Source organism: Lucilia sericata, unplaced genomic scaffold, assembly GCF_015586225.1.
Source record: "Lucilia sericata isolate MDLA Ls3-8-SP2 unplaced genomic scaffold, ASM1558622v1 Contig001112F_arrow, whole genome shotgun sequence".
Taxonomy (NCBI): Eukaryota; Metazoa; Arthropoda; class Insecta; order Diptera; family Calliphoridae; genus Lucilia; species Lucilia sericata.
Genome location: NW_023995084.1, coordinates 52,501 through 80,000, shown reverse-complemented (window position 1 = coordinate 80,000; position 27,500 = coordinate 52,501). Strand labels below are relative to the sequence as shown.

Sequence of the window (27,500 nt, the reverse complement as noted above, 5' to 3'; positions counted from 1 at the left end):
TTAGTTAGTTAGTTAGTTAGTTAGTTAGTTAGTTAGTTAGTTAGTTAGTTAGTTAGTTAGTTAGTTAGTTAGTTAGTTAGTTAGTTAGTTAGTTAGTTAGTTAGTTAGTTAGTTAGTTAGTTAGTTAGTTAGTTAGTTAGTTAGTTAGTTAGTTAGTTAGTAGTTAGTTAGTTAGTTAGTTAGTTAGTTAGTAGTTAGTTAGTTAGTTAGTTAGTTAGTTAGTTAGTAGTTAGTTAGTTAGTTAGTAGTAGTTAGTTAGTTAGTTAGTTAGTTAGTTAGTTAGTTAGTTAGTTTATTTATTTAATTAAGAAAATTTAAAGTTCATTTTAAATCAAGTTGAAACTATACCTCCCACTTTTGGTAATCTGATTAAATTTTTAATAACTGTCAAAGTACTCATAAATTAACTCTTCTATTCCCGAAAAAAAGTAAATAATATACAATCAACAACTCAAAATAGTAAATTTAATTATTTATTTATTCACTTCGACCACTGATAACCTTTTCATATAGAAAATATTGTTGTTGTTGATCATTTTTCAAATAGCCAAATGGAAGAAAAAAAAAACAAAATTAATTACCTTTTTTTGTTGTGGGAAATATATAACGAAATTGTGATTGCTGTTAAATTTATTTTGTTAAAAATAATGATTTCTAGTATATTTCATTTTTTTTGTGGAGTCAATGAACTTTTTGGCTTTAAACGAAATAAATGCAAATTATTTTTTTTTTTATTTACATATGTAGAGTAGAAAAAGAAAAAAAGACCAAAAACACTTAAAACTATTTTGTTGTCTTTGTTTGGTTGTTGTTTTTTATAACTGTAGGGTTCAGTAACATACTTTCACATTTCAATTAAAATGCTGACAATTATGAAAATTGTATTTTAAGCGATTTTTTTTTTGTTTAGAGGGGATTTTTAAAACTTTTTTTTGTAAAAAAAATAATAATAAATTATATAAAACAAAATTTCAATTACATTTGACCGTAAAATGTTACAGGTTAAATAAAAAAGTTGTGTGTTGCCTGATTATATGATTTAATAATTTGTTATGAAATTTAAGTAATAACAAAAAAATGTTTTATAATTAAAAGATTTGTTTTTATTGTTATTTTTAATTTATGCAATAATCATGACATTTGCAATTTTGTGTAATGTAAAGTAAGGTTTTTTTTCTCCATTTTAATAAGATTTTAAGAAGACAATAGTCACTGAAGTATAGAGACTATAGTCTCTGGACTATAGATACTATAGTCAAGGCTATATAGAAACTACATGGCTATGGTCTCTATTCTATAGAGACTATAGACTCTGGACTATAGAGACTATAGTCACTGGATTATAGAGACTATAGCCTCTGGACTATAGAGACTATAGCCTCTGGACTATAGAGACTATAGCCTCTGGACTATAGAGACTATAGTCTCTGGACTACAGAGACTATAGTCTCTGGACTACAGAGACTATAGTCTCTGGACTATATAGACTATAGTCTCAGGACTATAGAGACTATAGTATCTGCACTATAGAGACTATAGAAACTATAGTATCTGCACTATAGAGACTATAGTCTCTGGACTATAGAGACTATAATCTCTGGACTATAGAGACTATAATCTCTGGACTACAGAGACTATAGTCTCTGGACGATAGATACTATAGTCTCTGGACTATAGATACTATAGTCTCTGGACTATAGATACTATAGTCTCTGGACTATAGATACTATAGTCTCTGGACTATAGATACTATAGTCTCTGGACTATAGAGACTTTGGTCTATGGACTATAGAGACTATAGTCTCTGGACTAGAGATTATAGTCTCTCGACTATAGATTATATAGATTAGAGATTAAAGTCTCTAAACTATAGAGACTATAGTCTCTAGACTATAGAGACTATAGTCCCTAGACTATAGAGACTATAATATCCAGACTATAGAGACTATAGTCCCTAGACTATAGAGATTATAGTATGTGGACCATAGTCTCTGTAGAGATTACAGTCTCTCTACTATAGTCTCTATTATTATAGCGATTATAGTCTGTCGACTATAGAGACTATAGTCTCTGGACTATAGAGACTATAGTCTCTGGATTATAGAGACTATAGTCTCTGGACTATAGAGACTATAGTGTCTGGACTATAGAGACTATAGTGTCTGGACTATAGAGACTATAGTCTCTAGACTATAGAGACTATAGTCTCTGGACTATAGAGACTGTAGTCTCTGGACTATAGAGACTATAGTCTCTGGACTACAGAGATTATAGTCTCTGGACTGCAGAGACCATAGTCTCTGTAAAGATTACAGTCTTTCGACTATAGATACTATAGTCGAGAGAGTAGCGATTATAGTCTGTCGACTATAGAGACTATAGTCTCTGAACTATAGAGACTATAGTCTCTGAACTATAGAGACTATAGTCTCTGGACTATAAAGACTATAGTCTCTAGACTACAGAGACTATAGTCTCTGGACTATAGAGACTATAGTCTTTCGATTATAGAGATTACAGTCTCTCGACTATAGTCTCTGGACTATAGAGGCTATAGTCTTTGGACTATAGAGGCTATAGTCTCTGGACTATAGAGACTATAGTCGCTCGACTATAGAGACTATAGTCTCTCGACTATAGAGACTATAGTCTCTGGACTATAGAGACTATAGTCTCTGGACTATAGAGACTATAGTCTTTCGATTATAGAGATTACAGTTTCTCGACTATAGTCTCTGGACTATAGAGGCTATAGTCTTTGGACTATAGAGGCTATAGTCTCTGGACTATAGAGACTATAGTCTCTCGACTATAGAGACTATAGTCTCTCGACTATAGAGACTATAGTCTCTCGACTATAGAGACTATAGTCTCTCGACTATAGAGACTATAGTCTCTCGACTATAGAGACTATAGTCTCTGGACTATAGAGACTATAGTCCTTCGATTATAGAGATTACAGTTTCTCGACTATAGTCTCTTGTAGTATCATTGACTATAGATTGTAGTATCTGACTATAGAGACTACAGTCCTGGGATTATAGCGACGATAGTTTGGGGATTATAGAGTCTGTATAATTTCTCGATGAAAGAATATATGTATTATGTAGACTATAAAGACTACTTGTATACTACAGGTCAAATTTTTAAATATAACTTGTTCCACTTTATAGGTTAATGACAAATCATTCTCCACATAAATTATTAAAAATATAAAAATCGTATTAAATTTTTTTACTAAACTAAATTTCGTTACTTTAATTAAATTTTTATTTAAAATACATTATATTTATTTTAACGTATTTTCCCCCCTCTCTCTCTCCATTTCTCTTTACAGTTTTTAACACCATCTAACAGGAAAAACCAGAGTGTTTTAATGATACATTGAAATTTATGTCTTAAAAAAAAGGTAATTAAATTTATATGTGTTTTTTTTTTGTCTTTAACGATATTGATAAACAACATTTACACTTTAAGACGTGTACACTCGTGAAAATAATTAAATTTTGAAAAGACACCAAAACTGAACACCTTTTAAAAAGTAATTTCTCTTCATTAAATCATCATTATGATCAGCGTTAGCAGCAGCCACTAAATGCAAAATTGTTTAAAGAGAGAGAAAAAAAAAACAAACTAAACAATCTAACTAAATATCTATATATTTTGCTTTGTTTGAACTTATTTAGTCACGATTTTGGGTAAATTTTTTTTAGCAACTTTTCAAACATTTAAAAAGTGATCACGCCACATACTCACTTACTCGCTTATTCACTTACTCACTCACATGGCTGGTGATCGTTATAAAAGTGTATAATCTCAGAAGAAACCAAATAAAAAACCTTAAAAAAACATTTTTATACTCTAACATCTAAATTGTTTTTGAATCTTATAGAGAAAACCCCCCCCAAAAAAAAACATTAACAAACCAGTCCTACACATTTCTTTCTTTAAGCAAAAATCGATTGCCACTGTATAGAAACAAAGCAAAAAAAATATATACTTTGAAAACATGTGAAATTCACGTTAAAATAAAAATAAAATCACCAGCCAGAAAATGTCTGAAAAAAAACCTTCACATCTGAAATAAAGAAAGAAGGAAAAAACCGAAAGAAACAAGTTTTTTTTCATACACTTTTTTTACCGGCCGGCGCTTTTGGCAAACTTATTTTTTTTGTCTTCTACCAATATGTATCTTTCAGATGCACTAACAACCACCACATTTATACTTACTCATAGTTAACTTAAACACTCAAGCAATGAAATAAACTTGATTTTGTTTTCTACGAAATAAGTTAGTGTACAAAAAAAAAGCTTTTTTTATTTATACAAAAAAATAATTATTTATTTCGGTTTTTGTGGTGTCTGTGTCATTTAGTTTTCTAACTGAAAGTGAATTTAATCAGATGTGGGTTGTTGTTTGTTCATGAAAATAATGAACATATTTTTGAATCAGAAAGTTAAATTTAACTTTGATTAATGTAGATTTAGATTTTGCATGCCGTAAAAACTTGACATTGGGGGCTATGTAGTTATGCTACTCGAATTGGGTGTAATAAATGTAATTGCAGTTGCAATGACAGGGAAAATTAACAGAGAAGGTCCAAAATGACCATTATCTGTGAATACCCTGCCCTAGACGTCTTACACCCGGGAGCATGTTACCTTGATAACCCTTCTCATCTTAATGTTGTTGCAAGCCTGGGGAAAATAGTCTGCCAGGACTATAAACTGGTGATGATCACATGTATCCTCGGCCTTTCCTTGGAATGATTTGATATGGGGTCGCCCAAGATAATCTGGTACTACGGGTGGCCAGTTGCCCGCAGAATTTGTCCTGCCTAGTCAGTTGGTTGAGGTTATTTCGGGATTCACGTAGTAATCGTAGTTTAAACCGAAATTCGGGGGAAGGGGCGCTTGGTTAAAGGATTGATGCGTGGTGAAATATAAGTTTCTGTTACCGCTTATAGTTTCTAGGAGCCGTTACAAACCGCAGGGTAAGACTGTATTAATAACATGTTGGATTTGAGTTGATAATACAAAGATTGGGTATAAGTTGGTGTACGATACAAGTATCCGATGGATGAGTGGAATTCTGAGTTGTTTTTGAGATGTGATGGATGTAGTGAGATGGTTGGTTGAGCTGAGTGGAGCTGGTAATACCTTAATCATTAATTTATCGGCGATTTTCTTTCATGGTTGAGTGTGTTGGAGTTTAATCTGAAATATGCTCAACTTATATCACAGTAATTCCTTGTGGCCACTGAAATAAGTCTTGTTAATTAAAATCGATCCGTTCTTCGGACCACCAATTAGCCCCTAGGTGATGTTGCCGAAATAACAGAGCCATCTCAGTAGTGTGGCTGAGCGGCTTTAAGAAGTTAAGGAATGCACTGGGGTGAGTTTTTAGATGATGAGAATGTTCTATGGAAATGAGCATTCATAGCATCAATAGGGTTTGACGTTAGGCACGCCTCTTCTATTGGCTCTAAACTAGTTATTGCCTTTTCTTTGTCGGGGTATGTATTGGGCTTGTCTCATAATACCTGCTAAGTACTATAGCAAGAGATTAGATAGCACGAGTACTTGAGCAAAGTGCTTGTACATGGACCGGCAGAATCATTCACAAAAATTTTCACCTGCGTGTAAGAAACACAAAGGAGTGGTGGTGAGTCGTCAAAGAAGCTCACCCTGTGGATGAAAAAGGCCGTCAAGTCAAGTGTTCACGTAAAACTCTTCTATATTCACAGTATGAACTGAAACCACAACACGTTCGGAACATTTTCATATACATACATATATTCGGGTATTATACGAAACGATTTCTATTAACCGCAAAGCGAACTTCTGTTTAACTTTTAAAGAATTAAGGTCCGATGATGTCACAAACTTGTAACCGCTACAAACTGTGAATTTTTCTGAATTAATCTATAGGTTCTGTTGTGGCTTGGTCTCAGTCCGATAAAACAAAAAAAAAACCTTACCGTTGAATATATAAAAATCACGTCTTCTGGGAGTTGTGCGAATCCATAACTGTTTTTCAAAGTAAAATTGGAATAACTAGGTAGCGCTATACAAGTGTCAATAAGTGTTTCTATAATTCAGTAATTTGGCATTGTTCAAGTGTCAATCTATTCATGATGATCACGCAGACTATATTGATTGTAAATGTCAAAAAGTTAGAGCGCTACGACAGTTAGTTTAACAGTTAAGCCCTTCATAAGTTCTAGCCTTGATATATAAAGCAAGGAATTATATCGTACGTGTAAATTGACAGAAATGATTGTATGTAGTATTATTATAATTCTTAGTCATCTGAATAATACCTATTAGGGTCTTTCCATTAAAACTTTATTACCCTTGTATGTGTTTACAAAACGTGTGCTTTTTATTTAAACCGGTATTTTTTATGCAAATCTTTAAGTGGACTTTATCAATTCCATAGAAATTGTTAAATCCATTTAATTTTTATGCAGAAATTTAATGCATTTATTGTAAAAGTAAAATAATTTTTCTTAAAATTATTGCAATTTTTATTCGATAAGGGGTTTCAGACAAAAAAAAAAATGACTCAAATAAAAACAGCAAAAGTAAAAACATTTTATATAATTCTTTGAAATGATAAAAAAAGTTTAGATAAAATATTTTAAAGAAAACTTTGAACAATTACTTTACAAAATTTCTGTAATAAAAGGGAACATATTTTAAAATTGAACTTATATTTGATGTCCATAGTGCATAGTCTGAAGATTAAACATGATCAAAATTAGTCATATAGACAAATGTAAATGACATTAACTAATATCTCAAGATATTGCTAATATGTTGGGTCTAGACATGCATTTGCATTTAGGCCTCATTAAATTTTAAAGTTTTTTTTTTGTAAATTAGACTTGAAATTTCTATTAAATATAGACAGCTTAAAGACAGTTCAAGTTTATAGACATTTCAATTATTAAAATATATATTTTTATAGTTAATTTAAATATAAACTTTATAAACTAAAGCAATTAATATAGATCGTTTAGCAACTAATACTGATAAAAGGACGTTAATTTTTTTTTTTTCAAATAAATAATTTTTTGTTAAAAATTTAAAAGCGTTTAAAAAAAAGCTTACTATCTCTTGTTGCTAAACTACTAACAGTCTAATTGCTCTAACTTAGTCACACAGCAGGAAAACCAATTATTTTCTGTAATGTTGATCATGTTTTTTTGTTTCTGAATAAATCTAGTTGCAGCTCGAACAAAATGTTTAAACTTGAACTAGACATTATAAATAGTAGTATAGAGTGAACAAAAAAAAAAACACACTCAAATCTAGGCAAACATTTCAATTGCAACTGCCTGTTTACCTTAAAAGTTTTTTTTTTCTACATTCAAACATTACGGATGGATTTACTGACATAAAATAAATGATAGACATTAAAATAAAATAGATTTATGCACTAAACAAACTAAAAAAAATGTATTTCTATATTTGCACTTTTAATTTTTAGCTTTTTTTGTAAAGCGGAAATGTTAACCAGCAAAAACTAACATTGAAAAGTATTGAGGTTAAAAAAGCTCACAACTACATTTAACCACTTATTCATTCTCACAGCTATGTCTTAACTCGTTCGCTTACAAATAAGTACTTAAATAAGTTATTACATACATATAGGAAGTTCATAAGTTATTTAGTTTTACGCTGTCGTGCCACTGCTTAGTTATTTTCTTATTAGAGTACTTATTAGTAATTTAGATTGTATGTAGTAGTCATTGAAATATAAGTTGTTGTATAAGTACAACTTTTTAATGTTTTTGCTGGGTAGTTATACAGTATTTAGTTTGAATATAATAAAATCATTCATATTATAAATTGAGATCCGAAACGTTTAAGTAAATTGTATTTTCTATAGAAAAATATGTTTTTTATAAAGAAAAAAATCTAAAGGAGACTCTACTCTATAGAAAACTTTCCTAAGAATACACTTTTCACATAAAGAACTCTTAAAAAAACACACTTTCTATAGAAAACTGGCTAAAGAAAGCACTTTCCTATATCAACCTCTTTACACAGAAGACTTATCTAAGGAAAACTATCCAAAGAATCAACTTTCTAAGTAAAAATTTTTAAAGAAGAAACTTTTCTATGAAAAAATACCTAAAGAACACACTTTTCTATAGAAAGTGTTTTACAGAAGACACTTTTCTCTAGAAATCTATCTAAAGAATAGAATTTTCTTTGGAAAGCTATCTAAATAGACTCTTTTATATACAAAACTATTTCAAGAGGATATTTTTCTATAGAAAATTATTTAGAAAAGTCACTTATCTACAGAAGTTAATTGAAAACTTTCTACAGAAGACAGTTTCAATAGAAAACTTTCTACAAAAGAAACTTATTTTAACAAACTGTCTGTTCTATTGAGAACTGTCTACAAAAGACTCTTTTCCACAAAAAACTGTCCATAGAAAACTATCTACAGAAGACTAGTTTCTATAGAAAACCGTCTACAGAATACTAGTTTCTATAGAAAACTGTCTACAGAAGACTAGTTTATATAGAAAACTCTTTCCAAAAGACTAGTTTCTATAGAAAAATGTCTACAGGAGACTAATTTTTATAGAAAAATGTCTACAGGAGACTAGTTTCTATAGAAACTGTATAATTTCTATAGAAAACTATCTACAGAAGACAAGGTTCTATAGAAAACTGTCTACAGAAGACTAGTTTCTATAGAAAACTATCTAAGGAAGACTAGTTTCTATAGAAACTGTATAATTTCTATAGAAAACTATCTACAGAAAACTAGTTTCTATAGAAAACTGTCTACAGAAGACTAGTTTCTATAGAAAACTATCTAAAGAAGACTAGTTTCTATAGAAGACAAGTTTCTATGGAAAACGGTCCACAGAATACTAGTTTCTATAGAAAACTATTTACAGAAGACTAGATTTTATAAAAGACAAGTTTCTATAGAAAAATGTCTACAGGAGACTAATTTCTATAGAAAAATGTCTACGGGAGACTAGTTTCTATAGAAAACTGTATAGTTTCTATAGAAAACTATCTACAGAAGTTAAGTTTGTATAGAAAATTTCTGCAGAAGATTCGTTTTTATGGAAAACTTTTCTAAAAAAACTCTCTTAAAAAGACAATTTTCTATAGAAAACTGTCTAAAAACACATTTTTAAGCAAAAAGTATCACTTTTCTGTAGAAAACTCTCTAAAGATGAAACTTTTCTTAAGAAAACTATTCTACAGAAACCTTCTACAGAAATAAATAAAAATATTTTATATAGAACAATAAAAAAATTCTAAAGAAGACATGCCTTCTATACAGAACTATATGAAGAAGGCAGTTTTCTATTGCAAAATGTTTAAGATAATTTTCTCTAGAAAAAATCGTAAATAAAAAACTTTTATGAAAAACGGTTTAAAAAGCACTTTTCAATAGAACACTAATCTGAATATATTTTTCTATAGAAAACTGGTTTTAGGAAACTGTCAAGAGAAGAGAAACTCTGTAGAAAATTTTTTAAACAAAAAACATTTTTATAGAAAACTTTCTGAAGACCTTTCTTTAGAAAATTGTATAAAGAGCCACTTTTCTAAAGAAAATTTTCTATAGAAGACTCACTTCTGTGTAAAACTGTATCAAGGCAACACTTTTCTATAGAAAATATAAAGAAAAACTTTTTCTTTTGAAAACTCCGTACAGAAGGAAAATTTATATAGAAAACTTCTTAAAGAAAACACTTTTCTATACAAATATTTCAATACATTTCTTTTCTACAGAAAATTGGTATATAAAATACTTTTGCAATAGAAGGAAGTCTTTCTAAAGAAAATACGTTTCTAAAGAAGTCTGTCTAAAGAAAACACTTTTCTATAGAAAAACTCTTTTAAAGACGGCAACCTGTTTAGTATCAAAAAATCCGCTTTATGAACTCATATAACTGTCTATAGAACTACAATAACAAACAAATTAAATGCAATAACAACATAGAAACCTAAACAAATCATTAAACGTTCATTTACATTGAAATTTTTTACCAGATCGCCTCTATAACCAGTAAACTTGGTATTTATACCTTTTAATTGGTATTTAATAGAAAAACACAAAATAAAAATACAACAAACCAAACACATTTCACTTCTAGGCATGAAAAAAAGAGTTCAAAAAAACAAATACAACATTAATTTGTTTTTTTTTTTTTAGCAAAATAGAGTTAAAACAGAAACACTTTATTCAAAAGGCGTTTACACAGAACATTTTTCATTTACTACAAAAAAAAAAAAAAAGAAAAACAGAGAAAAAGATCTACACTTTTTAAACATGCACGTGTATTTATGGCATTCAGTTTGATTTGGTTCAAAAATAAACTAAGAAGAAACCCCAATCAGACAGACATTGTTTTGAACAACAAATTAGCCTGCAGGTTAGTCAACTCTTCAAGACAACTGGTCAAGAAGTAGTCATACTCATGTACAGCAAACTCACAGCTTCAGTTAAAAGTGATCATATCGAAGGCTTTTAATGAACGAAAACATACTGCTTTTTTTGTTGGAATTGAACATTTTACAGAGACAGTCCAATATTACCTGACACTAAAATTGCATGATCAATTTGATCGACAAGGTAACTTAAGCAATTTTCATATATAGAATGCACAGAAGAAGCAAAAAAAACGCACTTTCATTAAAAACAGGGATCTTCATACATATTTATCTGTTCAAATGTATATATTTTGTGAGTTTTTGAAGGATTTCGTTTTTTGTTTTTAACATACTTTCATGTCCATTAGAACTTGCTGATGATGATGACAGACATTTGGTAACATTAGGGTGGTACTTATTAATAACTTGTTTGTCTTTGCTCGGGAATTATTACATACAGAATTTTATTTATTAAAGAAGAATATTTTCTATGGATAAATTCTTAATGAAACAACTTTTATATAGAAAGCTGTCTGAAAAAAAATTTTTTCTATAGAAAACTTTCTAAAGAAGACACTTTTCTATAGAAACTTTGTAAGGAAGACACTTTTCTATAGAAAACTTTCTAAAGAAGACACTTTTCTATAGAAAGCTGTCTAAACAAGACACTTTTTTATAGAAAACTGTCTATAGAAGACACTATTCTATAGAAAACTGTCTAAACAAGACACTTTTTTATAGAAAGCTGCCTAAACAAGACACTTTTCTATAGAAAACTATCTAAACAAGACACTTTTCTATAGAAGACTATCTAAACAAGACACTTTTCTATAGAAAACTGTCTGAAAAAGACACTTTTTTATAGAAGACACTTTTCTATAGAAAACTGTTTATAGAAAACACATTTCTATAAAAAACTGTCTCTAAAAGACACTTTTCTATAGAAACTGTCTATAAAAGACACTTTTCTATAGAAACTGCCTATAAAAGACACTTTTCTATAGAAACTGTATATAGAAGACACTTTTCTATAGAAAACTGTCTATAGAAGACAACTTTTTAGAGAAAACTGTTTACAGAAGACACTTTTCTATAGAAAAGAGACTATAGAAGACACTTTTCTATGGAAAACTGTCTATAGAAAACACTTTTCTATAGAAAACGACACGTTTCTTAAGAAAACTTTTCTTTAGAAAACTGTCTATAAAAGACTCTTTTCTATAGAAAACTTTCTATAAAAGACTCCTTTCTATAGAAAACTGTCTATAAAAGACACTTTTCTATAGAAAACTGTCTATAGAAGACTCTTTTCTATAGAAAACTGTCTATAGAAGACTCTTTTCTATAGAAAACTGTCTATAGAAGACTCTTTTCTATAGAAAACTGTCTATAGAAGACACTTTTCTAAAGAAAACTGTTTATAGATGACACTTTTCTATAGAAACAGTCTATAGAAAACACTTTTCTATGGAAAACTGTCTATAGAAGACACTTTTCTATACAAAACAGTCTATAGAAGACACTTTTCTATACAAAACGGTCTATAGAAGATAGTTTTCTATACAAAACTGTCTATAGAAGACACTTTTCTACAGAAAACTGTCTATAGAAGACACTTTTCTATAGAAAACAGTCTATAGAAGACACTTTTCTATACAAAACTGTCTATAGAAGACAACTTTTTAGAGAAAACTGTTTACAGAAGACACTTTTCTATAAAAAAGAGTCTATAGAAGACACTTTTCTATGGAAAACTGTCTACTGAAGACACTTCTCTATAGAAAACTTTCTATAAACGACACTTTTCTTAAGAAAACTTTTCTATAGAAAACTGTATATAAAAGACTGTTTTCTATAGAAAACTTTCTATAAAAGACTCTTTTCTATAGAAAACTGTCTATAAAAGACACCTTTCTATAGAAAACTGTCTATAGAAGACTCTTTTCTATAGAAAACTGTCTATAGAAGACACTTTTCTACAGAAAACTGTCTATAGAAGACATTTTTCTATAGAAAATTGTCTACTGAAGACACTTCTCTATAGAAAACTTTCTATAAACGACACTTTTCTTAAGAAAACTTTTCTATAGAAAACTGTATATAAAAGACTGTTTTCTATAGAAAACTTTCTATAAAAGACTCTTTTCTATAGAAAACTGTCTATAAAAGACACTTTTCTATAGAAAACTGTCTATAGAAGACTCTTTTCTATAGAAAACTGTCTATAGAAGACACTTTTCTAAAGAAAACTGTTTATAGAAGACACTTTTCTATAGAAACAGTCTATAGAAAACACTTTTCTATGGAAAACTGTCTATAGAAGACACTTTTCTATACAAAACAGTCTATAGAAGACACTTTTCTATACAAAACGGTCTATAGAAGACAGTTTTCTACACAAAACTGTCTATAGAAGACACTTTTCTATAGAAAACTGTCTATAGAAGACACTTTTCTATAGAAAACTTTCTATAATCGACACTTTTCTTAAGAAAATTATATATAGAAGACGTTTTTCTATAGAACACAGTCTATGGAAGACACTATATATAGTTCTCTATAGAAAAGTGTCTTCTATAGACAATTTTCTATAGAAAAGTATATTCTTTACACAATTTTCTATGGAAAAGTGTCTTCCATAGACAGTTTTATATAGAAAAGTGTCTTCTATAGACAGTTTTCTATAGATAAATGTCTTCCATAGACAGTTTTCTATAGAGAAGTGTCTTCCAAAGACAGTTTTCTATAGAAAAGTGTCTTCTATAGACAGTTTTCTATAGAGAAGTCTCTTCTATAGGCAGTTTTATATAGAAAAGTGTCTTCTATAGAAAAGTATCTTCTTTAGACAGTTTTCTATAGAAAAGTGTCTTCTATAAACAGTGTCTTCTATAAACTGAGTATAGAAGACACTTTTTAATAGAAAACTGTCTATAGAAGACAATTTTCTATAGAAAACTGTCTATAGGAGATACTTTTCTATAGAAAACTGTCTAAAGAAGATACTTTTCTATAGAAGACACTTTTCTATATAAAACTGTCTATAGATGATACTTCTCTATAGAAAACAGTCTATAGAAGACACTTTTCTATAGAAAATTGTCTATAGAAGACACTTTTCTATAGAAAACTGTCTATAGAAGACACTTTTCTATAGAAAACTGTCTATGGAAGACACTTCTCAATAGAAAACTGTCTATGGAAGACACTTCTCAATAGAAAACTGTCTATGGAAGACATTTATCTATAGAAAACTGTCTATAGAAGACACTTTTCTATATAAAACAGTCTATGGAAGACACTTTTCTATAGAAAACTGTGTAAAGAAGATACTTTTCTATAGAAAATTGTCGGTTTTCTAAAGAGAACTGTCTATAGAAGACAGTTTTCTAAAGAGATCTGACTATAGAAGAAAAATTTCTATAGAAAAGAAGATGATTTTCTGTAGAAATAACAAAAGAAACTCCTATAAAACATTGTTTCCATCAAAATATTTATCAAGTCTGACCATAACTATATGTAGTTTCTTTCCTGGTGATTAATTCCGTGTTTTAAACTATATTTAGTTTAAATATTATATAATACAATCAAAAACATTTAAAAGTGCATTTAAAAAAAAATTATCTCATATGACTTAGTTTAGTTTATGATTTCATTCATACTATTATTTTAGTTTTTTTTTTTTCTAAATAAAACTACAGTATTTTTGTGTTTCCAATTTTATGAAATGTCATATAAATACATCTAAATTCATTTTAATTAAAGATATAATTAAAATTAACTTAAAAACACATAAATATGACTTAAACCATTTGCTATTTTGCTGAAAAAAACAAACAAAAAATACGAAAAAAAAAAATAATTACTGAAACAATCATCACTGAAAACAGACAAACCAAAAATAGACAAACATATATTTAAATAAAAATAAATAAAATTATTTAAAATGATTCACTTAAAAAAACATAATAAATAAAAATGATGAAATGTTTTAAAACAAATATAAATATTGTAATTATTTTGAAAGTAGTACAAATACTGTGCAACAATACACTCACAGAAAAAAAAATCAGCTGATTTTGTGTATTTATAAGATATATGTAAATGTGTTGGTCATTTTTATATTTCAAGTATCTATGAAACATTATTTTCAATGAAATACTTGATGTCAGCGAATATTTTTTTTTTTTGGTTTTTTAAAAAATAGACAAAAGAATGAAGAAAAAAAAACAATAATGACATACAAATAAACACCTACACCCCAAAAAAATAATTATAATATTCTTCAGAATTGACGTTTGACATACAGTGAAACATAAAAACAAATATATTTATTATTTATTTCGAATGTGAGGACAAACATTTTTTTATTATTTTTCTTTTAAATATATTTTTATTCTTTTAATACTATGAAAATAAAATGGTTTGGATTAACACACTTTCGCTTAAGTAAATATATCTAGAATAAAAACGACACTAAATCGTGCAAATATTCATAAATAAATTTGAAATAAAAAAAAAAAAATTATATAAAAAAGTGTTGAAAATATTTGAAATTTTTTTAATAGTTTAAAATATTAAATAAATATTTAAACACATTATTTTTGGTTTTATGAATGAACATTTATTAATAAATAATAAATTAAATAGACCATTTGAGATTATTTATTATATCAGGTGTTATGGCTGTTTAAAATAAAACTTAATTTTTCAATATCCAGCATAAAGTGGTATAAGTTTGAATAGGATTTGTCCCTAATATAAAATTAAACTGGCTAAAGTTAAACTTTTCTATAGAAAACTGGCTAAGAAAGATACTTTGCTATAGAAAACTGACAAAAGTAAATATTTTTTATAGAAAACTGTTTCAAGAAAACACTTTAAAAAGATAAACTTTTCTATAGAAGACACTTTTCTATATAAAAAACACTTTGTAAAGTAAATTCCTTAAAGAAAACAATTTTCTATAGTAAATTTATGAAAAATAGACTTTTCTATAGAATACGGTATACAGAAAGCACTTTTCTATAGAAAGAAAACATTTTGTACATTATCTACAGAAGATAGTTTGCTATATTTATAAAACTGTCTACAGGAGACACTTTTCTATAGAAAACAGTCTACAAGAGACACTTTTCTACCGAAATCTGTCTACAGAAGAAACTTCCTAGAATGCTGTCTATAGAAGACACTTTTCTACAGAAAACTGTCTACAGAAGACACTTCGCTATAGAAAACAGATTACAGGAGACACTTTTCTATAGAAAACTGTCCACAGAAAAAACTTTTCTATAGAAAACTGCTTACGAAAGAAACTTATCTATCAAAGACTACCTAAGAAGATGACTTTCTATAGAAAATCGCTTAAAGAAGAAACCTTCCTATAGAAAATTATTTTACGAAGATTCTTTCCTATAGAAAATTTACTAAAGAAGACACTTAGCAAACAGTCTGCAAGAGACACTTTTCTATAGAAAACTGTCTGCAGAAAATTATTTCTTTAGAAAACTGCATACAGAAGAAACTTTTCTATAAAAGATATAGAAAAGATGAAACTTTTATACTAAATCTATGGTTTTATTCTAAAACTAAGGTTTTATTTTAAAACTAACGTTTTATACTAAAATTTACTTTTTATACTTAAACTAACGTTTTGTACTAAAACTAACGTTTTATACTAAAACTAACCTTTTATACTAAAACTAACGTTTTATACTAAAACTAACGTTTTATACTAAAACTAAGGTTTTATACTAAAACTAAGGTTTTATACTAAAACTAACGTTTTATACTAAAACTAACGTTTTATACTAAAACTAACGTTTTATACTAAAACTAACGTTTTATACTAAAACTAACGTTTTATACTAAAACTAACGTTTTATTCTAAAACTAACGTTTTATTCTAAAACTAACGTTTTATTCTAAAACTAACGTTTTATGCTAAAACTAACGTTTTATACTAAAACTAACGTTTTATACTAAAACTAACGTTTTATACTAAAACTAACGTTTTATACTAAAACTAACGTTTTATACTAAAACTAACGTTTTATGCTAAAACTAACGTTTTATACTAAAACTAACGTTTTATACTAAAACTAACGTTTTATACTAAAACTAACGTTTTATACTAAAACTAACGTTTTATACTAAAACTAACGTTTTATACTAAAACTAACGTTTTATACTAAAACTAACGTTTTATACTTAAACTAACGTTTTATACTAAAACTAACGTTTTATACTAAAACTAATGTTTTATACTAAAACTAAAGTTTTATACTAAAACTAACGTTTTATACAAAAACCAACGTTTTATACTAAAACTAATGTTTTATACAAAACTAACGTTTTATACTAAAACTAACGTTTTATACTAAAACTAACGTTTTATACTAAAACTAACGTTTTATACTAAAACTAACGTTTTATACTAAAACCAATGTTTTATACTACAACTAACGTTTTATCTTAAAACTAACGTTTTATACTGCAACTAACGTTTTATACTAAAACAGACGTTTTATACAAAAACTAACGTTTTACACTAAAACTAACGTTTTATACTAAATCTAACGTTTTATACTAAAACTAACGTTTTATACTAAAACCAACGTTTTATACTAAAGCTGAAGTTAGTTGTAGTATAAAACTAATGTTTTATACCAAAACTAACGTTTTATACTAAAACCAACGTTTTATACTACAACTAACGTTTTACACTAAAACTAACGTTTTATACTAAAACTAAAGTTTTATACTAAAACTAACGTTTTATACTAAGACCAACGTTTTATACTAAAACCAACGTTTTATATTAAAGCTGAAGTCTTATACTAAAACTAACGTTTTATACTACAACTAACGTTTTATCCTAAAACTAACGTTTTATACTAAAGCTGAAGTCTTATACTAAAACTAACGTTTTATACTTAAACTAACGCTTTATACTAAAATTAACGTTTTATTTTACCTTAATATAGAGATTTAAGTTAAAATTTGCGATTTATTTATGTGTGTGTGTGCGAAAACAAAAACCGTTTAAAATCCATATCAATTTTGAAATTGAAAATTAATGTAAATCCAATTGATCTGCATAAATTTAATTTAGATTCAATCTGCATATATTTAACAGGGGCATATTTTTCCAATTTCCTCAGCCATGGTGAGTAAGAGTGAGAGAAAGGTGTTTTAAAATTGTATATTTTTTAAACATGACAGTTTTATTATATTCGATTAATTTATTTAGCAAAAACATTTGCCACTTTCAATAATATATCTAAACTTATTTATATGTATGCAGTATGTGCAACATGAGGCATTCAGTTTTGTAACTTTTAACTGTAGCTTAATAACCTTTTGAATGTCATAAATTGTAGATTATATTTTTTTTTTTTTTTTGTCTATTTATATAGAGATATTACAGTGACTTTGTCTATTTACCTCACAGAGTATTATTAGTTGGAGTGTTTTTTGTTTAAGAGTTTTATTTTATTTTGGGAAAGTATACATTTGTGTTGTGTTGCATGTTGCAGTTTGATTATAGCTGGGGTTTTAGTTAAATGTTTTGAAAAATATGACACCTACACATTTGATTATTTTTAGTTGATTGTCAATTGGCCAGCGGGTTGAAAGAAATAAAGTAACCAAAACAAAAACCAAAATAAGTTTATTAAAAAAATAATGTCTATAACTGGAGGGTACAGTAGACATGCAAATTCAATTTAATCCAATCGAAAAATAAAAATAAAAAAAAAACACAAAGAGAAACTATTAAATACAATGTATGAAAAGGAATAGGAATTAAATCAGACAATGTGACACAAAAACAACAAATAGGAATTATTAAAATATGATTGCTTTAAATTAGGAGTGGTCAATATTTAAATATACCGCCAATCAACAAATTCATTGTCCTCTTGTTTCTCTTCCATTTGGCAAACGATAAAATTTATGTCCAAAACACAATTTGTTTATTTATTTACATTTAGATATTTACCGCTTATTGGCATTTGTTACTCATATTTCCTTTTAATATAGAGAGACGCATTTAAAGTTATATTACTTCCATTTGTAAGTAATTAAGTTCACCGCCAATTAATAACAAACAAATATCATAATTTCAACAAATTATGGTTTATATGGAATTGATATAAATATGTACATCTAATTAGCGTATAGGTGAAGGTTTTCCCCCCATTTATAGAAGTAATACAAATATTATTTGAAATGAATGGAAACTATTATTGGCGATTGAATTCGTATGATATTGCTAATTAAGTTTAGAAATTGTTAATCTAATAATTATTGAGTGCAGTGATTAAGTGCCATGTTAGAATTAGGTATAACAAAAATTATAAGAAAAATATTTGCAAAGAAATTACGGATTTGTCTGAGGTGATAAGAGGGCAGACTTCAATGATTTTCCATTAAATGAATGTATTTCCCATTAATATATTGAATTCAAACGCCAAAGTTAGGATTTTATATAGTTTTTTCTGGTGGTTTTGTTTAAAGCGGTAATTTTAGCATAATGCTAATTCAGTATAAAATCTTAGTTTTAGTATAAAACGTCAATTTTAGTATAAAACGTTAGTTTTAGTATATAACGTTAGTTTTAGTATAAAACGTTAGTTTTAGTAAAAAAACGTTAGTTTTAGTATAAAACGTGAGTTTTAGTATAAAACGTTAGTTTTAGTATAAAACGTTAGTTTTAGTATAAAACGTTAGTTTTAGTATAAAACGTTAGTTTTAGTATAAAACGTTAGTTTTAGTATAAAACGTTAGTTTTAGTATAAAACGTTAGTTTTAGTATAAAACGTTAGTTTTAGTATAAAACGTTAGTTTTAGTATAAAACGTTAGTTTTAGTATAAAACGTTAGTTTTAGTATAAAACGTTAGGTTTAGTATAAAACGTTACTTTTAGTACAAAACGTTAGTTTTAGTATAAAACGTTAGTTTTAGTATAAAACGTTAAATTTAGTATAAAACGTTAGTTTTAATATAAAATGTTAGTTTTGGTATAAAATGTTAGTTTTGGTATAAAATGTTAGTTTTAATATAAAATGTTAGTTTTGGTATAAAATGTAAGTTTTGGTATAAAACATTAGTTTTAGTATAAAACATTAGTTTTAGTATAAAACGTTAGTTTTAGTGTAAAACGTTAGTTTTAGTGTAAAATGTTAGTTTTAGTAAAAAACGCTAGTTTTAGTATAAAACGTTAGTTTTAGTATAAAACCTTAGTTTTAGTATAAAACGTTAGTTTTTGTATAAAACGTTAGTTTTAGTATAAAACGTTAGTTTTAGTATAAAACGTTAGTTTTAGTATAAAACGTTAGTTTTAGTATAAAACGCTAGTTTTAGTATAAAACGCTAGTTTTAGTATAAAACGTTAGTTTTAGTATAAAACGTTAGTTTTAGTATAAAACGTTAGTTTTACTATAAAACGTTAGATTTAGCATAAAACGTTAGTTTTAGTATAAAACGTTAGTTTTAGTATAAAACGTTAGTATTAGTATAAAACGTTAGTTTTAGTATAAAATGTTAGTTTTAGTATAAAATGTTAGTTTTAGTATGAAATGTTAGTTTTAGTATAAAATTTTAGTTTTAGTATAAAATGTTAGTTTTAGTATAAAATTTTAGTTTTAGTATAAAATTTTAGTTTTAGTATAAAACGTAAGTTTTAGTATGAAACGTAAGTTTTAGTATAAAACGTACGTTTTTATAGAAAACGTCAGTTTTAGTGTAAAACGTCAGTTTTAGTATAAAATGTCAGTTTTAGTATAAAACGCTAGTTTTAGTATAAAACGTTAGTTTTAGTGTAAAACGTTAGTTTTAGTATAAAACTTTAGTTTTTGTATAAAACGTTACTTTTAGTATAAAACGTTAGTTTTAGTACAAAACGTTAGTTTTAGTATAAAAAGTTAATTTAAGTATAAAACTTTTGATTTGTTATAAAACGTTAGTTTTAATATAAAACATTAGTTTTAGTACAAAATGTTAGTTTTAGTACAAAACGTTAGTTTTAGTATAAAACATTAGTTGTAGTATAAAACGTTGTTGTATGTTAACGTCGATTTAAGTATAAAACGTTGGTTTTAGTATAACACGTTAGTTTAAGTATAAAACGTTGGTTTTAGTATAACACGATAGTTTAAGTATAAAACGTTGGTTTAAATATAAAACATTGGTTTTAGTATAAAACGTTGGTTTTAGTATAAAACGTTTGTTTTAGTTTAAAACGTTCGTTTAAGTATAAAAGGTTATTTTTAGTATAAAACGTATGTTTAAGTATAAAACGTATGTTTTAGCTTAAAACGTTAGTTTTAGATTTAAACGTTAGTTTTAGTATAAAACGTTAGTTTTAGTATAAAACGTTAGTTTAAATATAAAACGTTAGTTTTAGTATAAAACGTTAGTTTTAGTATAAAATGTTCGAAAAATTTTGAATAAATTCTGGAAAATGGTTTTAGTTTGATTTTTGCCAATCGTCAATAGCAATCCTTTCTAGTTCTAAAAGGTAACACATAACAGTGACGTATAAAGTGGTTGTTTTACACCTTTTGATCGTTATATAACAGATCAAGTCTTCTTTAGACAAGTCTCGCTATTAAGAAGTTTAAATTAATTAAACAAAAATTCCCATAAGATAACTAAAATATATTTTAGTAGCTTTTTAATTAAATTTTTATTAATAAAAGCTTTTGTATTTAGAAAATTGAAGGTTTTTTTCATTGCATTTTTTTCTATGCACGCAGTATAAATGACGTGTTTTTGTATTATCACGATTATTATTTTTTATTTAAAAAAAAATGATTGTAATATTTATACTATTTAGTATAGTTTATTTGAACAGCCTTTTACTAAATGGAAGTGCATTCATCAGATATTTTTTGTAGTTGCTGTTTAGTTGCAACAAAATTTAGCAATCTACATTTTTCGTTTTTAATAAATAACAACTAATTCCAACACCCTCAAAACAATTTTGTCTGTTTAACGTTCATTGAAATAAATTTCTATATGAAAAAAATAGTATGAGGTGTCCAACCTAGAGGAATATTGGTGTGATAAGATTGCTAAGGGATAATGTTAAGGTCCAGATTGCTAATTTCTTAAAAGTTTTGGTGGAATAATTAGTGTTCTAAAATTCCTGATATCTTTAGTAGTAAATAAAGTTATAGTTTACATAATTCAGTAAACCTAATTTCTGGCACTTTTCCAATATACTGACACAACACTGTTCAGATTAAGTTGTATTTTCGTATGAAATTTAGTGCATTTGATTTGCATATTTTGTAATTGAGACTGAGTCTGATTTGTATGCATTAACACTATAAAATCTAAATCTGAAATAAAAAAAAAATTAAAACACATAAGCAACAATTGAGCATTACAAAAATAATATAATACTTAATCCGAACATAAATGATTATTTCTTGACCCGTGCTAATTTTTTTCCATAAATGATTATAATAACAAAATATATTAATCTCAATGTTTAGCTTATATGTATAGTTTCACAAAAATTATTTATCACTGCAATATGCGGTTTTTTAGAGATTTAATTTCAAGCCTCAAACTTGTGTCGAAAGATAGTTTTGAAGTTGGGTTTTCACACTCTACACCAATGAAGTTGGGAGGAATATTATGTATTTTTATTAGATGTGATTCAGAAACAATTTTTATGCAGTCTGTACATCCATTAGATATCTGTTGTGAATATAATTTGAAGAAATTTCGAATACAATCCATTTTTTGAACCAATGTCGAACGATTTTGAAAATATTTGAAATTTGTCTCAAAACTTACATAGACCTTTTAACTACATATAGTTGGATCTCTAAAGTTATACAGTAAAAAAGGAGTTCATCCAAGTTCCCTCTGAACCTTCTTAATTATCCTTCAGATATCGGCATCGCATTCTATGTGAATTCTAAATCTCTCTATTATTCGTAAACTCCTTCAGAACATGAGTTTGTCGTAGTAAACCAGTCAAATATTCGATATATTGCAATAAATCCCGATATAAGTAAACTCTAAAGTAAAAAAAAGCTCAAAACTTTAAGTCTGTGTTTGATCCAAAAGCGAACAGATAAGTAAAGCCTTTTCTGAAACTCTTATCAATTCCAGTTTTTTGACAAAGTTCGATTAGGTTATTTATCCACCTACATAAGATCCGAGGAAATGCATTAAGACCTCTATCAGGCCTTCTATGGTCTCATACATCATATATCAAGAAAGTGGGCCTTGCAATTTTCCAAAATCTGGGGAATGTAATAAATGGAATAACATCGTTTCCTAGATATGTATTTAGATCTGATTTCACGGAAGTTTGCTAATGTTTTCCTGAGTTTTACTGCTCTTTCCACATGATCTATAAACGTCTGAATCCATGCTTCTCATTCTGTATATGTAGTTGTTTCCTTAATCGTTTATAAGTATATACTGCTATCGTACTAACCTCCGTCCTTCCCTACTTTGGGTTCACCCATTTTTTATGGAACTCTCTTTTGGGTTTGTTAGATTAAATTCTTCTAGATCCCTTCACTTTAATAACAAGTAGATCATTGCCGATTATCCCCGCATGACATATATTCGTCTGAATCTGATCGTTCAATTCTATGTATATAAAACTTGCGTGTCCACTTTCATATTACGGTCATACTAACTTCGGAATTTCACATTCTTTTGTTCTCCTTTGGTTCACGTGAACCTATGGAATTCAGCATTCGTTGGGTCGAACTGTTTTGGATTCATCAGTTTAGCTTTCTCATGTTCCCTTTCCTTTATAGCAAGTAAAGACGATCTTTCATTGTCGATTATACCCGAGTGTCCTAGTACATATATGATGCAACGTTTACTACTGGAAGAGTATTGACGTCTTACATATTCATAACTTTCAATCTCGTTGGTTCCACTCACCGTTCCATTGGTCCAAGTGAAAGCATGGGATTCAGTGTCCGTTCATGTGTCTGTTCAACTTCTTTAAGTTCCCTTGAATTTATAAATAAATGCCATTTTTTATTGCTGAGTATCCCCGAGGGTCCTGTTATATGATGTAAAGTTTACTACTGGGAGATTATTCGTGACTTTCGAATACTTAAAGTCCAATATCTGTTCACATCGCTCTAGTGTGAGATTAAGTAGACAGTATTATATTGCGGTTTCTGGGTTTTCGTCGTTGATCCTAGACCTGTTCTATCAGCCAGTTTAGATCCATCTTTGGGTATGTGTCCACTATACATGAATGACGTGTCCTGTAATCATCTTTAGATGATGATAGTCAATTCGGAGAATATCTTGCAATGTTTTCAGAGCTTTCGCGCAGTGCTCATGGTCCTACTTATATCCAAGAAACATTTACCTCCCTGTAAAGGTATTGTATAACACTTCTTGTCTAAAGAAGTTCACCAGATTATTGAAGCCAAAGTTAGAATTGGTCTTATCAAGCTTTTGTAAAAACTTTCTTATAGTAGACCAAGGCCACTCCCTATACGTGTCTATTGTTCTCCTACATATTGGCCAGCACCGATGTGACTTGCTGGTCCTAACCTCTAAATGGTGTCTCCATTTTAATATCTGGATCGATGCATATAGAATCTCTGAAGCTCGAAACTCTTTGACCGATAAATTTTGAAATCAAATTCATATACTAAATTTATTGAGCGTAGATCCGTAACTAGTCCAAGGTTCTACATAGGACCTCTAAAAGCTAATCTGATGTAGGGCATCATAAGATCGTAGTAAATATTTTCTTATTTAGTTTACTTTTTGAGAAATAAAGAAAATAAAGAACCATTAATTCAAACAAAATAAACTTGAATTAAAACGATGAAGATGATGGTTGGTGGTGGTGCCAACTGAAATGATGTTAAGCATACATATTCTTAATGATGAAAAACATGTTTTAAATTAAACCATTAACAAATTCAATTCAAAATATTAATGCCACTTAATAAAAATCACAACAACCGCAATCTTCTATTGTTGTGCTAACCCCCTCCACCGATGTTTCTTACTTCTCACTCATAAATTTTGTTTGCAAAAAAAAAAAAGTAATGACGACAAAAATCAATTTAAAAGAATTATTTTGAATTTTAAATCTAAACGAGAAGTGTATGTTTATATGTATGAACAACTTTACCACAGCCCCTTTATTCTTACAGACATGAATTTTTGAAATTTTCTGTAGTTTTATAACCTTGACTCAATAATGTCAGAAACCCAAAACCAATATTACTTAAAATTCCCAACAACAACAACAAAAAATTAAAACACCGCAAAAAAATAAAATATGGAAAAATTTACTTCAAAATAAAATTAATGTGTTGAATGTCACTGAATCTTGTTTTACCTCTGTTGCATCTTCTTAAAAAATCACGTCATTGCTGGTGAATTTTAAATTAATGTGTTTATATCAAAAAAACAGGAAAGTGATAGAGAAAAGGACAAACGCATAAAAATGTTAATGACTTATATCGAACATCTCAATCGTAACCACAATTAAGGCGACCAGCGATGACGTGTTTTATTATTTGTACCTCAGAATACAAACACATACATATATGATTGTCACAATATTTTTATGCTTGACATGTTTAGAGACGTCTGTATAGCAACAGATTTAAACGGTAATCGGTCCCACCCAATGTTTATAAATAATCGTTCAATGTACAATGATAACGTGTCCCATAACCATTTAGAGATTGGAGCCACTTGGCTATTAGTACCAAAGTCAACTTTATAGTGCATAGATGTAGACTAGACTATAGACTAGACTATAGACTAGACTATAGACTAGACTATAGACTAGACTATATACTAGACTATAGACTAGACTATAGACTAGACTATAGACTAAACTATAGACTGGACTATTGACTAGACTATAGACTAGACTATAGACTAGACTATAGACTAGACTATAGACTAGACTATAGACTAGACTAGACTATAGACTAGACTAGACTAGACTATAGACTAGACTATAGACTAGACTATAGACTAGACTATAGACTAGACTATAGACTAGACTAGACTATAGACTAGACTATAGACTACACTATAGACTAGACTATAGACTAGACTATAGACTAGACTATAGACTAGACTATAGACTAGACTATAGACTAGACTATAGACTAGACTATAGACTAGACTACAGACTAGACTATAGACTAGACTATAGACTAGACTATTGACTATACTATGACTAGACTATAGACTAGACTATAGACTAGACTATAGACTAGACTATAGACTAGACTATAGACTAGACTATAGACTAGACTATAGACTAGACTATAGACTAGACTATAGACTAGACTATAGACTAGACTATAGACTAGACTATAGACTAGACTATAGACTAGACTATAGACTAGACTATAGACTAGACTATAGACTAGACTATAGACTAGACTATAGACTAGACTATAGACTAGACTATAGACTAGACTATAGACTAGACTATAGACTAGACTATAGACTAGACTATAGACTAGACTATAGACTAGACTATAGACTAGACTATAGACTAGACTATAGACTAGACTATAGACTAGACTATAGACTAGACTATAGACTAGACTAGACTAGACTATAGACTAGACTATAGACTAGACTATAGACTAGACTATAGACTAGACTATAGACTAGACTATAGACTAGACTATAGACTAGACTATAGACTAGACTATAGACTAGACTATAGACTAGACTATAGACTAGACTATAGACTAGACTATAGACTAGACTATAGACTAGACTATAGACTAGACTATAGACTAGACTATAGACTAGACTATAGACTAGACTATAGACTAGACTATAGACTAGACTATAGACTAGACTATAGACTAGACTATAGACTAGACTATAGACTAGACTATAGACTAGACTATAGACTAGACTATAGACTAGACTATAGACTAGACTATAGACTGAATAAGACTAGACTATAGACTAGACTATAGACTAGACTATAGACTAGACTATAGACTAGACTATAGACTAGACTATAGACTAGACTATAGACTAGACTATAGACTAGACTATAGACTAGACTATAGACTAGACTATAGACTAGACTATAGACTAGACTATAGACTATAGACTAGACTATAGACTATAGACTAGACTATAGACTAGACTATAGACTAGACTATAGACTAGACTATAGACTAGACTATAGACTAGACTATAGACTAGACTATAGACTATAGACTAGACTAGACTATAGACTAGACTATAGACTAGACTATAGACTAGACTATAGACTAGACTATAGACTAGACTATAGACTAGACTATAGACTAGACTATAGACTAGACTATAGACTAGACTATAGACTAGACTATAGACTAGACTATAGACTAGACTATAGACTAGACTATAGACTAGACTATAGACTAGACTATAGACTAGACTATAGACTAGACTATAGACTAGACTATACTAGACTATAGACTAGACTATAGACTAGACTATAGACTAGACTATAGACTAGACTATAGACTAGACTATAGACTAGACTATAGACTAGACTATAGACTAGACTATAGACTAGACTATAGACTAGACTATAGACTAGACTATAGACTAGACTATAGACTAGACTATAGACTAGACTATAGACTAGACTATAGACTAGACTATAGACTAGACTATAGACTAGACTATAGACTAGACTATAGACTAGACTATAGACTAGACTATAGACTAGACTATAGACTAGACTATAGACTAGATATAGACTAGACTATAGACTAGACTATAGACTAGACTATAGACTAGACTATAGACTAGACTATAGACTAGACTATAGACTAGACTATAGACTAGACTATAGACTAGACTATAGACTAGACTATAGACTAGACTATAGACTAGACTATAGACTAGACTATAGACTAGACTATAGACTAGACTATAGACTAGACTATAGACTAGACTATAGACTAGACTATAGACTAGACTATAGACTAGACTATAGACTAGACTATAGACTAGACTATAGACTAGACTATAGACTAGACTATAGACTAGACTATAGACTAGACTATAGACTAGACTATAGA

General features: G+C 28.4%; 1 protein-coding gene across 2 annotated transcripts in view; it reads left to right on the top strand.

Annotated features, from left to right (window-relative positions):
* Positions 1 to 27,500, top strand: part of LOC119610075 (protein windpipe) — an 83,214-nt gene that overhangs the window by 14,265 nt on the left and 41,449 nt on the right. Inside the window, exon 2 of one of the 2 annotated variants that reach the window (XM_037965165.1) lies at positions 3,338 to 3,409. The gene's annotated coding sequence lies outside the window, so the exon portion shown is untranslated. The remainder of the gene's footprint in view (positions 1 to 3,337; positions 3,410 to 27,500) is intronic. The other variant, XM_037965167.1, reaches the window with a different exon arrangement.